Source organism: Grampus griseus (genome assembly GCF_964374135.1).
Source record: "Grampus griseus genome assembly, chromosome: 10".
Classification (NCBI taxonomy): Eukaryota; Metazoa; Chordata; class Mammalia; order Artiodactyla; family Delphinidae; genus Grampus; species Grampus griseus.
In genome coordinates, this window is record NC_139004.1 from 18,146,267 (window position 1) to 18,162,771 (window position 16,505).

Sequence of the window (16,505 nt, forward strand, 5' to 3'; positions counted from 1 at the left end):
CCCTATAAAACTTAGACCCAAATATTCTTAACTTATCAATTGACATATTTTAGAACAGTCTCTGGTTCCTCCTGCTACACTGTTTTGGAATGATTTAAGTTAGTGTATTTACATATAATTCTTGGAAGAAAGACGATCTTTCCTTCACAAAGCTGGAGTACTCATTGCCAGGCAGCAGAGATGGGCTGTGTTAATGTCAATTTCTTTACTTTTTATAAATGCCACCTGTGTTACCAGCATTGATTTGAAGGTGATGTAATTTTCTTGCAAATCCATTCATTTTATAGGTTTTTGGCAAGCCCCGCTGCTGTGTTGATTAGATATAGTAACTGTGTCTATTTAAACAGGGTTTTAAATGCTTGGCTCGACTTTCTGTATTGGCTGGATAATGAGACATATAGTAGATGCTTTAACTTAAGGTTGTGCTAAGCAATGATTTGACACATAGCTTAGTGTTTAGCCATTTGTGATAATAAGCCCTTTAATTGTGGAGTTAATTGTAGGTACCTGCAAGACGTACCTTTAAGTGATCCTGACAAATAAGATACAGACTCTCCACCCTCCTTAGGTGGCTTTTTTCTAACAGTGTTTCTCAAAGCACAGCCCTCAGACGAGGCGCAAAATCAGCGTCATTTGGAAACATGTTCGAAATGCAAATTCTTGGCCCCAGCCCAGACCCACTGAATAAGAAACTCTGGAGTTGGGGCCCAGTAATCTGTGCTTTAAAAAGCCCTCCCGGTGATTCTTCTTTTGTTAGTTTGAGAACAACTGGTTATAAGAAAATCCCTGACACACAGTCCTGCTATATTTTGGTACCAAACAATTCAATATGAGTCACTTTTATAATTACTCTTAATGAATTAACCTTCTATATTGAAATTATCAAATGCTGGAAAATCATTTAACATTAATGAAAACCTATCAGTTATCTCTTAATTTTTGAACATTTATCTTTACGCTGATAGATGGTGGCTTATTACAAACGTATTAGGATTGAAGTTCAGGGTGAGGGAAAGCAGCTAATTTTCTTTATCTCCCCTTGCCGCCTCTTTTCATTATCCAAAGAAGTTAACATCACATGCTCCATTACACAAGATGCAGCCTTTATTATCTTTTATCTCTTCCTGAACCCTTTCTATAAATGCTACTTGATTACTCTTGCATCTTGAGATAGACATTAGAATAATCAAAACATCGAGAAAGTGATGCCTGGTTAATCTAGGGCAGTACAGCTTCCATGACACAGATAAATGAGTTGAGGTTGATGCAAACGTAAGTTCTAGTGGATACGCTGAGATGATGTTTTACGGAAGGTAGGTGAGAGATTTGATGCTAGCAAATAAACAAGCAAAATGGTAATAAATATATTTTCCAACAAAAGAAGTGTTAAATTCCTTAGAGAAAAGAAGATCCCTGATAATTTCGATATCTGAAATTCACTGCAGTTAATTCTTTAAGGTGATTAATTTGGTTGTTCATTTGTACACTCATCAAATATTAATTGTGACGTTTTCTTTTTGCCTGCTTTAAGCCGAGCTGAAACTGTGTTTCCAGAATTCCCTTTCCAGCGTAGTTCCAGATCAGTGTGGGCCACAAGACAAGAGACATTTTGCGTGAGATTTGGAAGACAGAAGTGAAACATAGCCAGGGCGCTTCAGGGTACTGTGTCGCTTACACCTTGGCTCACCTTGTTGAAATGGGACAACAGCCAGGGCTGCAGTGTTTCCAGGTCCTTTTGGATACCTTCCTCTAGCTTCTCAGATTCTTGCACCACTTGTCAGGTTATCTTATGAAAATACCTGCTTCTCCTGAAGGTCCATCTATAATCAAAGGTAGATCCTTAGAGGTTGTTAGAGACCTGTATGAGTTCCGCTTCACGCTGGTGGATTCCAGCTTGTCTTCACAGTTCCCGATGCCTCCTTGTTCACTCCTCACCCTCTACTTCTCATCCATCTTTCCTGCAGGGCTGCCTACACCATCCATGGACACAGGAGCAATAGCTTCAGACGGACTCTTCAACCAGCTCTCACAATTTCAAAAGGTCAGATCCCCATAATAAGAATACCTATCCTTTGTTAGTTAGCACTCCTAGTGTTTCTACTTCTCTGATCAAACGATGATACAAAATTTGGTACTAGAAATGGCGCCAGAAGAACTGAATCTGAAACTGATCATTTCTTCCAATTCTGCATCTTCTGGAATTGATTCTCTGCCTTGTTTAGATTTAAAGACATCACTGGCCCTATTTCCAATGGTAAAGTGGCCAAAGCATGCAGTGGCAAAAAGCATTTACTTATTACCTGCAACCAAGTGCATTTGGAAGGCAAAACTTTAGTGAGCAAGGATGTGTTGGCAAAATACAAAAATCTCTGTGACTTACAAGTCACAAAGATATATTTCTGGCTCATAATACTGGGGACCCTTTCAGAGGGGCTGCAGCTGCACTCCAGCTGTCTTTTCATCTTGTACGGCAGGCAGAAGGAGCAGTCCTGATCTGGGGAATGCCCCTCTCATGGCAGAAGGGATGAGAAAGAGTGCTGGTGGGAGCCCATTCCCCTCATGGTCTAGGCTCAAACATACCTTTGATCACCTGAATTGATATTTTATTAGGCAAATATGTCACAGCCAAACCTGAAGTCTATGGGGCAGGAATGCATTATCCTCTTTCAAAGAATGGGGAATAAATAGTGGCCAACAGCAACAACCATAGTCATGTATTAAATAACTCTAAATTGAGGTTGATTATTATTTATTAGGGGCCTGGAAGATCAAACGCCAAATTATCTTAAAGCATAGAATAAAAATACAGTGAGCTGAAAACTAGAGTGAGAGTAGGAAATTTTTAAAAATGGTAATTCCAGAAGGAAAACAACAACAACAATGATGGAAGAGAGGTATTACTGAAATGAATATGAAAATAAAATTTCCTTGAAATAAAAAAAAAAGTTCTAATTTTGCACCAGGTGAAACTTATGGAAAAAAGACACACTTAGGAAAATTCTGATAAAATTTCTGACCCTAAGAACTGATTTAAAAAAACTAACAATTTTCCAAGCAGAGATAATAAAATAACCCCCCCCCCCCACAAAAAAAAAATCAGGCCATCATCGCTAACAGAGAAGGCAAAGTATAAAGGGCTGCTGTCTGAGTCCTGTACCAGCCAAGACCTCATTCATTGGTGAAAATGAAAGATAATTGAGGTTATGCAGGAATTCTGAAAGTCTCATTTATATCAATAAAAATATGAATCAGAAAAGAAACTTGAAAATTGTAATAAAGAGGAAAATGTAATTAGAAAAATTGTTACCTAGGCTATATAACTAGTTACCTAGCTAACTAGCTAGATATAGTAATATATAGCAATATGCATGGTACATTGAGCTGGTAGGTGTCTGTACAATCAGACTTTCAGTTTATAGATGACTCCTCTGAAAGTTTGGTGTCCCAACTAATTGGGCTGGTTTCTTTGCCATATAGATCGTTACATTTTTAATATCTCCCTTTCAATATAATTCCTGGAAGTTTTTAAGAAGGACTTTTGAAACAGAAAGGACACACTGGCCTTGGTTTTTCTGTGGAGATTAAGTGTAGCTTGGTGGGAAAAAATAATATCTATCTAAATTTCAATAAATAGTATATTCATAAATGTCTAATTATAAGAATAGTAAATAATCTTGACTGGAAAATGTCATTAGAATTCCCAATTAACAAGACAAACATGAAAGGAACAGTAACCTGATTAATTGAGCAAAAAATGGGGGAAAAAAGAGAAAATTAACAATATATAATGAAGGAAAAAATAAAATAAACTGGAAGGAATGAGATCAAGTTACCAGTTTTTAAGGTACATACTAATGATAATTTAAAAATCTTGAGTTTAAGAAAAAAATTTAATCTGAAATAAAAACTATCTAGAAAGCAAGAAAAAGAACATTATGGAAGACTATCTAATATCTATGTAATAGTCCCCTCTTTTCTTAGAGGGAAATGAATAGCCTTAAGTGCCTTTGATATTAAAGGAGAGAAGGAATTAAATATACATTAAAAAATAGAAAATAAAAATGCAGGATATAGGAATTAGTAGAGATAAATGTAAATTGATGAAATAGAAAAAATAAAAAACATTGAAAAGACAAGTAAATACATCTATTTGGGGGGAGGGGCCAGTTAAATATATAATCCCCTTGCAAGTCTGATTAAAAAATAAAAGTGGATAGCCAAAATAGATAATATTAAGTATGAGAAGAAACACAAAACCAGAAGGGAAGATAGAATAAAAAGAGAATGCTCCTCGAACAATACAATTTGCCAAAAATGATGGAGTAGAAAACTGAATAGAGCCAATTACCAGAGAAGAGACTGGAAAGGTGAGACATCAACAATGAAAAATGTATCCAAGCAAGAGCTTTCAGTCAAACATTGTATGATCTTTAAAGAAGAGTTAAATAAGTTTGATATTGTTTAAATTGTGCAAGACTATTGAAAATAATAGAATCCACTCTCATTCTTTTGTGAAATTAACATTATTTTGATATCATTACTGTAATAAAATACTAGCTATATATACTATTTATATAAATACTATGAAAAAGAATATTATGGACAAATCTTAATAATGAATAAAGAGGCAAAAATTCTAAATGATATAATAACAAATAGAATTCATCAATGTATCAAGAGAATAACACACCATTTCTAGTCAGGGTTTATTTAAAGAATTGAAGGGTCCTTTATATTAGGACAACTATTAACATAATTTATTGTAACCTGATGAAGGGAAAAAAATGTTTAATTACTATTAATAGACACTAAAATTTATTTTGATAAAATACAACAGTCAATTCAAATTAGAATTCTAAATAAATTGAAACTGAAAGGAAAATACGTAAGTGTAACAAAGGCTATTTATAAAAAATGATAGCAAATCTTCCCATAAACTGTAAAAGTTGAAAACATTTCATTGAAGAGAAATGGATGAGAAAAGGATATTCACGATCACTATGATTAGTTAGTTCTTCAAGATTTAAATATAAGCAGTAAGGTAAGAAAATGAAATTAGCAACATAAGCATTTGGTAAATAAAGTTATTTTTGCTGAGGATATAATTGAAGATGGAGAAAAGCAAAAGATTTTTGTTTAAAATTTTTATAATTAATATGATTATCTGGACACCTTCATCAATGGCTTTTTTTCTAATCTAGACATAGCTAGCACAGATAGAAATGGCAAAAACTGTTCAATTTAAAACAATAAAATGCCAAAGAATGAAATTTAATAAGAACACTATATTATCTAGAGGAAGAAAAAATAAAATCTTACTAAACAACTGAAGAGCTTAACATATCACATTTTCTTGGATGGGAAGACTTAATGTTACAGTGTAATATATACAATTTATTTATTTATGGAGGGGGGAAAATAGACTTATTAGATATTATATATACCATATTGTCACTTTAATGAAATAAAGATGAGATCAGTGTAGGAACAGACAAATGGATTAGTGAAACAGAAATAGGAAAAAGATCTCAGTTTGCAAGGCTTTAATGCAGGACAAAGCAGTGGCTAACTCAGTGGGAAAAAGATACATTTTTAAACAAATAAAACAGGTACCACTGGTCAACCATCTGGAAAGAAATAAAAATACAACCTATCTTACACCATATACGAAAATATACTCCAGATACACCAAATCCTTATGTAAAAAAACAAGTGAACAAATAAAAAGCTATGAAAACTTCAAAAATAAGACTATGTGTACCTAGAAATTAGTGGTTGGGTGACCACCAAAATCAGTTCTGGAAGACTGGAAGGTATTACAAATAAATATAGTTAACTGCATATCAACAAAAATTTTATATGGAGAAGTACATAAAGTCAATAGGCGATGACCTGTAAAACTATTTCTAATCTGATGACATACAAAGAGTTAATATTTATAAAGAATGAGTTCTTACAATTAGAAAACCAAACTGTTCAATAGAAATTGGATAAAAACTAAAGAACTTACAGAAAATTAAAACTTTATAGAAAATAAATACACTAAATATGTTCATAATTTCTAGTAGTTTGATAAATGAAAAAATATGCAAATTAAAACAACAGAAAATGTAATTACCTTATATCCGTTAGACTGGCAAAGAAATAGAAGAAAAACACCTACAGATATCAGGATTGTAGACAAAAACATGCTTATCTATAGATGGAGAAAATGTGAAGTATTACAGTCATGTTAGAAAGAAATTTGACAACGTCTATTAAAATTAAAAACACACATGTCCTTTTAATACAACAATTTCATTCCAGATATCTATGCAGTGGAAATAGATACCAACATATAAGAGTCCAAGTGTTTAGGGTGCCTAAGGTGGCATTGCTTATCATGGTCAAAACTAGAAACACTACAAATGCCCATCAATAGCGAAAGGAAGCCATTGAAAGCTAGTTTTCTGTTATAGCTTTGAAATTTTTTGTGTGTGTCTAATGTTCATGCATGCTGAAATATTTATCTAACAATAGAAATACACTCCTTCTGTGCAGTTATGGAACTTGTATAAAAATGACTACATATGAGTCTCCAAAGTAAATATCCACAGATTCAAAAGCATCAGGCTGGTATTCCAGTAACCAAAATACAATAATATTGAAAATCAACAACCAAAAGATAGCCAGAAGAGTAACAACAGCAAGAATATCAATAATGGCAACAACAATGATAAATCATAAATAAAGCATGGATTTAATATAACATGATAAATAAAAGTATAAATAACTAGATGGAGATGAACAAGTTGGCGCTATAGGAAGGTCCCGAGCTTCTCTCCTTACACGGACACACTGAATGTGCAGCTGCACACAGAGAAATTCCCTTTGAAAGAGGTTCAGAAACTAGCTAAGCACTATAACACATAGGGCAAATGAGAAAATACCCACATAATAACCACTTCAAAAATGGGTAGGAAAGGCTGAGACACACTCTTGCCCTACCGAAACCAAAAGAAAGTTGAGGTATCTTGAACTATATCAAACAAAATAGGCATTAAGCCAAAGACTACCAAAAAATAAACGCCATCCAAACTGGAAAGGAAGACAGAAAACTGTCACTGAATGTAGATGACATATTGTATCTAGAAAACCCTAATGACTCCATGAAAATACTGTTAGAACTAATCGATTAATTCAATGAAGTTGCAGGATCCAAAATGAATATAAAAAATCAGTTGTCTTTCTAAACACTAACAACAAACTGTCAGAAAAAAATTAAGAAAACAATCCCATTTACAACCACATCAAAAAGAATAAAATATTATGAATAAATTTAGCCAAGGAGGTGAAAGCTCTATACATGGAACACTGAAAAACACTGATGAAACAAACGAAAGAGAACAAATGAATAGAACGATATCCCATGCTCATAGATTGGAAGAACTAATATTGTTAAATACTGCATGGTATCACTTTTATGTGGAATCTAAAAAAAATGTTGAACTTACAGACAGAGAATAGAAAAGTGGTTTCCAGGGGATGTGGGTAGGGAGGAGATTAGGAGAGGCTGGTAAAAGTGTACAAACTTTGTGTTATAGGATGAATAAGGTCTGAGGATCTAATGAGGAACATAACTATAGTTGATAACACTATTATAGTAAAACTGAGATTTACTAAAAAAGTAGAACTTAAATGTTCTTATACACACACACAAAATAATTGAAAATATAAAGTAATGGACATGTTAATTAACTCGATGGGGGAAACCTTTGACAATGTGCATGTACATCAAATCATCACGTTGTACAAACATCTTACATGTGAAGTTTAAACATCACATTGTTTAAACATCTTACAGTTATTTTTGTCGATTATACTTTAATAAAGTTGAAAAAATAAAGTTATAAATATCTATAACAGAGAAACAATGAAAGTGTATAACCTTCTCTCACCTCTCCACCGCCTGATTTTGTATAGAATTGTTCATATTGCAATAATTTGATAATAATATTACAACACTACCATAATATTGTAATGTAAAATAAATTTTGTGTTCAAATTAATATATTATTACTCGTGACGATAAAATTAAAATTCAACCAATAAAAGATAGCCAACAGGGCTTCCCTGGTGGCGCAGTGGTTGAGAGTCCACCTGCCGATGCAGGGGACACAGGTTCGTGCCCCGGTCTGGGAAGATCCCACATGCTGCGGAGCGGCTGGGCCCGTGAGACATGGCCACTGAGCCTGCGCGTCCGGAGCCTGTGCTCCGCAACGGGAGAGGCCACAACAGTGAGAGGCCCGCGTACCGCAAAAAAAAAAAAAAAAAAAGACAGCCAACAATAACAGCATCACATAAATGATTCATGGATTAAAGACAGAAATAATGAAAATTACAGAGCATAAGGGAAAAAATGAAAGTCTTTAACCTCCTTTCACCTTTCTACCTTGTCATTTTATGAGATATTCACAGATATGATATTTATGTGTCAAAGTTTATAACATTTCATAACATTAGCATTTTCTTATGAACCACTGTACGCATATAACTGTCTTTACTTCTGTATTTAATTGAACTTGATGCTGGCCAGGGGTTATTTTACCACGGCTCCATTCATCTTTTCAGTTGGTAAAAATGCAACACTAAGGAGTCTCCTTTCCCCTCCCCTCCCACCAGGGCTTATGTCTACTAACTTTACTGAGTTTTTTAATACTTGAAAATATCTCCCCATTGCCTTTAAGATAAAGCATTTTGATTCAGACATTCTTTCCACAAGGACTTTGCATCTATAGATTTTTTCACTCTTTTCTATCGTTTAATATTCCTATGGAGAAGGGTGAGTCCAAGTTTATCGATTCTCCTTCTTGATACCCTTTTTTCTTTTAATGCCTGGATCACCAAGAAAATATTTCTTTACCTTAAAGTCCAATTACTTTAAGGACATGACTTCATATTAATTGCCTTGTATCAATTTTTCCTAGTACATAGTGCAGTCTTCCAAATTGCAGATTCAGGTATTATTTATTTTTGAAAAGTTGATTGCTTCTATTATGGTAGGGAATATAATTCAATTCCATTTTTTCAGGTGTTTATTCTGAAAGAAGAATTATGTGTATGCTAGATAACTTTTATAGTTACCATTTTCCACTTAGAGATTAATTTTACTCATGTTGTTTCCAATACTACTAATGTTCTCTGTCATGTCTTTTGAATTTCTGCTTCCTATTGGCTTTTATTTTTCACTTTTTCGGTTGTTCTTTTTTTTTTTTTTATTAGTTACAGGGAGAAATGTGGGTTAGAATCACCTTTTTTTCTCAAATATTTAACTAGAAATGCCAACTTATAATATTAAAATTCTTTGATTTGCTACGCAGAAAATCAAATTAATTAGGGCATGTGCAGAAAAGTTCAATGGGACATTATTATATTATTTAGGGGAGAAGTGATTGGTACTTGCAATATAAATGTCAGCTGTGATGAAAAGAAGTACTGAGATATAATAATTTGTAATGAAACACACAGGATTTGGAGATTGGTTAGATGTAATAGATGGCATTAAGGGAAGTGATTTTTAACTGCTACAGATTGAACCATCTTATCCCTGATTACACCATTGGAATTACATTGAAATCTTTCACTCATTACACTTTTGCGCAGGATTATATATAACTAAATCAATCAGCAACAAAAATCAGCAATAAATATTCCTTGTAATCCAGTCTGAGGTACCAGCTCTATAGAAAACAGTGATCTTTTTTTTTAATATATATATACTCTTTTCAGTTTCTAATAGATAGCTCTACTATGGTCTTTTTCATTTTAATAAAGTCTACAGAGTATTTTCTCATAACTTTTCTATGATACATAGCTGTAAAATCTGCCAAGACTGGAAAATGAACTCATATCTCCTTCCAAAGTCAAGGTACTCTACACTATACTACTTTTTTAGTAAAAAATGACAATATCTATAATTAATTCTGTATAGAAAAGTTAATGAGATTATCTAATTTCCCTCTTGTCTATTTTTCATAAATTCAAAACTAAAATTTCTATTTCTTAGGAGAAAATAAGAAAAATATTGAAAAGGGAAAATCCTTCAGAATCTAGATCTAAGAACCCTTCTATCTTTTCCTTAGTTTATTTTATTTTTAAAACTCTACTAGGCTTAGAAATACTTAAAATTAAAAATAGATATTTGATTGAGGAACAAAAATACCCCATAAAATTTAAAGAATCCCTTTCCCCCTAATGTCTCTATGTTTAAAGAGACAGTAGGAATAAGCTTCCCTATTGTAGATCGAGTACTATAACTTTGAGCTTGATATAAATATTTTGGAGAAAATAAGATTGATTGCATTCCTGAAAATATTAATGAGAATAACTGTTTTGTCAGTGTATTCCTAGAATTTACTTGTAGTTTTAATCTGGAATATTTTTACCAAGTGTAAACATTTTTAAGTGCTTTATGAAAAGCAATTTCATTCTGAGGTGGACATTGAAGGCAATTACTTTTCTATAGTTTTTCAAGGTCCAAATGATGCTGTACCTATGTTGAAAAAAAGTGTTCCTATTTTGTCACCTCACAAACAGGCTTCCATTTAATGTCTGAGCTTTGGCTTGTTAAGAGGATTCATACACATTTTACTGGAACATACAACCATTTAAATAAAACTGGATGTATTTTTCGCTTACAGAACGAAGGTTAAAAACCAACCAACATTCTTCAGCTTTTAGAGCTATAAAGGTCATCATTTCAGCCAAATAAATAACACTTTGTGAAAATTTTTAAATGAAAAACATATCTGTGTTTTCAAATTCTTCCTTTAAAAATTAGAAGTAACTGCTTCCAGCGTTAATATACTCAAATAAATAAGCCTTGATCAGACATTTTATATCTCCTCGAGTTGATGGTATACAGCTAGATCTCATATAGCACTCACCTTCTGAAAGTGCTTGCATAGCAACGCTTCCTTAGTAAATATTTTCTTAACCTTTTTAAGGTTTAGGACTTTTAGCTTCCTTTTCTTTTTAATTTAGAGTTAAATTGTAGGATCTACAGCCTTTGTATCCCTGGTTCTTTGGCTGTTTCTCTTCCTAGGATTTACTACACTAGGGACTGGACCATTGGATTAGTTTGCAAAAGTATTTACTGCTTAATGTAAATTAAGATCATTCAAGGAGAGGATGCAGTCATTTACTGAGTTCTGAGTTGTGTTCTGAAGTCATGTATTATCATTGACTTGAATGTGAAACCAGCCAAGACAGTGGCTTATTTCTTGAGGATTTTGCCCATCACCTCTCTTGTGAAGGGAAGAAAAACAAAAACAAATGAACCAAAAAACAATGCTATCTATCTATCATCTATCTATCTATCAATCATCAATATCTATCTATAGCTATCTGTCATCTATCTATCTTAAAATACTAAATAAGAAAAATAGCTAGCTGATTCCCAGCTCTTCTTGTTTATGCTAACTTAAAGATTCCTAAAACAATCCCTGAACTCAAAACTGTTCTGTTTTGTTTTTTTTTTTTTTTGAAAGATACGCTTTTTGGGTAACACTTTCCTACTTCCAAATAGCATTTAAAGAGGTTTGATGGTGATGAATACAGTAAGTTCATGAAATCAAAGCAACATGGACCTTTCTGTCTCCCTGCTGCATACCACTCACAGATATGGGAATAATGTTATGTTGTGAATCTAGTTACATATTTTTTCTTACATAGTGTAATTAAAGATTTAATTTTTCCTTTCTGTAAATAGCATTCCTATATATGGGCTGTTGCTTTGCACGAATATAGCATTTTTCTCTGGTTCTTCCTGAAAACGAGTTGGTTCTGGTTGACATTCTCTGAATACACATTTTGACTTCAACAGGCATTTATTAGGCACCTAATGTGTGCCACGTTATTGTTCTCAGAGCCCTTCCTGATCACATCCAGTAACAAGGAAACACAATAAAAAGTCCAGCATCTGAAATGATAAAAACAAACCCAAGTCTATCCCTATTCTCCATTGCATCCCTATTCTCCTTCTCCTGTAGCTAATAAATCCCAAAACAATATATTCCTCTGATACGCCACATAAATACAACATTAACTATGTTTTGTTTTAATCATGAACAAATGAGGTCTCCCCGACCTATTATTATTATTTTGGCACACATTTGTTTTGGGAGCTAAAAACAAATTAAAATTTCTAGATCTTTTCTCGTATTGGTCATGATAGCTAAAAACTGATCATTTTCTGGTGATAATTATGAATTAATAACATCTAATATAGGACAACATGTACAGACCTGGTATTTGTTTTCCACTGAATGACATGAATACACATATCTACTCTCACCATGAGCTTTATTTTCGATTGTTTTACTTCTTATAGTTAAAAAGATGCACAGTGTAGATGCCCTCGATTGTGCTGTAAATTTAATATCCTAGGCACATTCTAATACTAGTCTTCAAGGTTTTCCTCGTTAAACAAATGCTACTGACATGTTTATGTTTGTTCTAATTAAAAGCCGTTATTAATGGGTTATAGTGTGCTTTAAAAACGTCTCTGGCATAAATTTCAGAAGTTTGGTTTTGTTTTAACCCAACAACATGTTTTCCACATTATTTTTCATTTAATTAAAGGGATATGACTCGCATCCCCTCTCCAGTTCAGTGATATTTTAACTGTTGAAGATTAAAGTGAAAATGTTCATTTGTTGGGTTGGAGTTATTATTTGGATGAGGCTGGTCCGGCATTTTCAGAGTTTAGATATCTAGCACTTAATCTTCAGTGAGGTCACACAAGTTTCTATGGAGCTGTTAGAAAGCATGGATTGTTCTTATTATTTCCCGAGGGGTTAAGTCAATGCCTTGCACATAGTTAGCACCCTATAGATGATTGTTGGATTAGTGAGTCATGATCATAGCCATTAAGAATATCAAACATTTCCTATCCTTTGGTTGTCATCTTGTCTCCCATTAGATTACCAGAAATGGTATATTTCTTCTCTGTTTGAAAATGCAGCTCTACTCACCCAGATGGTTGTACTCGTGCAGATAAATCCATAACCTGTTCACTCCTTAAATCCATTTTTAATTAACAATTGTGAATATTTAATTTTCAACCAAGCCTCAGTGATGCTCAAAGCACCCCTTCTTATTATTGAGAAACTCAAATGGTGGTAAGGCTGCTGTATCCATTTAGTTGGAAATTAGCACATTCGTTAGAGGTGTTATTTAAATAAACAGAATCATTACACTGCACAGTATGGAAGAGTGTCAGCTATGGATTCGCTGGTGATTTATTTTCATCAATGTATTCTTCTCATGAGGTGCTATGGTTCACACGGGAAGTCGTGGAAACTGTGCCCATGCAGTCAGGCTCCATTATGCTTGCTGCAGGGTTACTCCAACCAAGGCACTTCATCTGTTTTGAAGATTGAAAAAGCCAGGATGTGGTGGATTTTCAAAGAGCCCATCTGTGTGGTGTTTCATTCTCAGTTGCTGGTCTTTCCAACACTCGTGATAACTAAATCTCCATGATGTGCTAGATGGCACGGGCTGGATACAAGTCATCTTCTAGTGACCCCACAGGTGGCTGGAGAATGATCAGAAAGCAGTGGGTTGATTCTGAAAGGGTTTTAACAGGGTGAATATTAACCATGACTTAAATATCAAAATAACCCAAGTTGATAAGGTCGTTGTTGCTGTTTTTTTTTATGGGGGGGGTGGGGGAGTGTGGTCACAATCAATTTCCTCTGTTTCATGTGCATGTCTCTATTGTACTGCCAGGCAAACACATGTGACTCTGGTAGAAACTAGTAATTCTAGATATCGTTAGATTGCACAGAATTAAACATTTTAAAATCGTATGATTATCACAACCTTTATTCCCATTCTCCATTTCAGATCCTTAAAAACTATTAAGAGAAAGTATTTTCAACTCATTCATAATCTATTACTATGAGATCAGGGGAAGTCTAATTTCAAAGATTATGGGATTTCAGTTGGAAGAAATTTAATTGCAAAAATTAGGCCTCTATCTTCAAAGTGTGTAGAAGGAAAAAGGGTGCTCGCTATTATGCTGCAAAGTTACAGGGAGTGTTCCATGAAAAGATCTTGCTCTTGATACATCTGACAAAATTTTTTGGAAGTTAGGTTTTTTTTTTTTTTTGAGGTATACATTGCACACAATAAAATTCACCCTTTTTAGGTGCATATTTCTATGAATTTTGACAAATGCATACAGTCATGTCACTACCATCATAGTAAAAACATAGATCATTTCCATCGTATTAAAAAGTTCCCTTATGCATCTGTGTAATCAATTTCCTCTTCCCACCCCCAGACCCTGGCAACCAGTGGTCTACCATCTCTCCCTATTATTTTGCTATTACCAGAATATTATACAAATGGATTGATATAGTATTTCGATATTTGGTCTGCTTTCTTTCACAAATCTGAGTGCATCTGAAATTCATCCATCCCTTTGTATACATGAAAAGTTTGCTTTACTGCTGAGTAATATTTTATTATTTGACTGTAACATTATTTATTGATCCATTCTATAATTGGTGGACATGTGAGTTATTTCCAGCCTTTGATGATTATGAATAAAGTTGCTATAAACATATGAGTACAGGTTTTTGTATGTACATATATGTTCATTTCTTCTGGGTGAATGGGATTTCAGGGATGTATGGTAAGTGTGTGTTTAAGTTGGTAAGAAACTGCCGAACTGTTTTCTGAAGCGGTTGTGCCATTTTTCATTGCCATCCAAAGTTTATGAAGCTTCTGTTGCTCCATATGTTACAATACCTGATATTGTTACTTGTTTTTTTTTTCCATTCTTAGAGGCAAAGTGATACCTCACTGATGTTTTGGTTGAATTTTTCTAATGACAGATGATGTTGAGCATCTTCTGACATATTTATTTGCCATCCATATAAAATCGTTGATGAAGCATTTTTTCAAGTCTTTTGCCTGTTTTCAAATATTTCGTGGTTTATTTTCTTATTAATGAAATATTAATTATTAAGAGTTGTTTATACATCTGGAAACCAGTTCGTTATCATATATTTATCACATATTTGTTTTGTAAATATTTTCTGCCAGTTTGTGGTTTTCTCTTCATTTTTATAGTATCTTTCAAGAACAAAAGCTTTTAATTTTGTGTCTGATTTCACAAACTTTTCATTTATAATTCATGTGTTTTGTCTCCTAAGAGATCTTTAACATTTGCCTAACCCAAGATCTCAAAGAGCTAAGAAAAGTTAATGTTCGATGCTTTAAGGTAAGTTTATAAGGCATGGTGATCATGTATGCACAGCAGGCATGGAAGAGGCTGGCTCTGGAATCTGGCCCATGTCGCCTGTTAGACCAAGAGAGCACACAGTGGAACTGACTAGCCCACAGAGTCTGCCTGCCTGCCTAGGAGTAAATAGACACAAAGACACAGGGTCCAGAAGAGCAGAGTAAATTTATATGTGATCCAGGTAATTGTCAACAGCAAGGGGTCAGAGGACAGATGGCTGGGAAATGGGTGAGAACTTTAAGGATCAATGTAGTTGGAATGTCATTACTCAGGAAATCTGCCCCCTGGTGTCAGAAATCCAGCTGACTTGATAATTATTTCATTCATAAGGTGACAATATTCATTTCTGGGGGAGAAGATCAAGAATCACAGGTTCCTGGCTCTCTGTTCCGGGGAAGTTTAATTCCAGGAGTGTTGAGATGCAATATGAAAGCTTGTGATTTCCTTCTTTATTATAAGATCACAGGTCTTAAAGAACTGTTTTTCAAAGAACCATCTGCATCAGAACCACCTGCAAGGTCATTTCCTATGCAGATTCACAGGCACCAACTCAGACTTGTTGAATCAGAAGTACTTGGAGGATGGCCAGTAAGTCTCTGGGCTTTTTATAAGCTTTTCAGAAGACTGCTAAAAACTCCAGTGACTTAAGGTATAACAAATATTAAACACCAAAGGATTAGGATAAAGGGGAGATACGAGGAGAGGCAGTTGTACGTTTTTATACAGTTCCTGCTTTTGAATGGATTGTTTCAGGAGCTGGAGCTATATCTGATTGTAGAAGTAAAATAATTCAGTAGTATTTCTGCAGAGACAGAAAATGGAAAAGGAGAACTAATATTTTGAACTCATGTATCAATTGGCAGTATACTATATAATGTGTAATATAATATATTACAGCTACATAAATAGTTAAGTGGATAGATAGATGGATAACATAGGCAGAGTAATTTGTACCAATATAAATTTCAGTAATTATGGAAACAATATAAATATAATAATCAGAAAAATATTTTAACTGGAAAATTGGGGTTTTGTTTTGAATAAAATACTTTATTTCATCATTTGAAATGGCAGCATCATCTCTAATATATCAAAAATATATTAGGCATTTTGGTTATATATAATATTTGACAATAACATGAAAATAAAGGCATTTAAGTAACTGAAACCTGGGAAGTCTTCTGATTATAGATGGCCATCTGCATTAATTCTT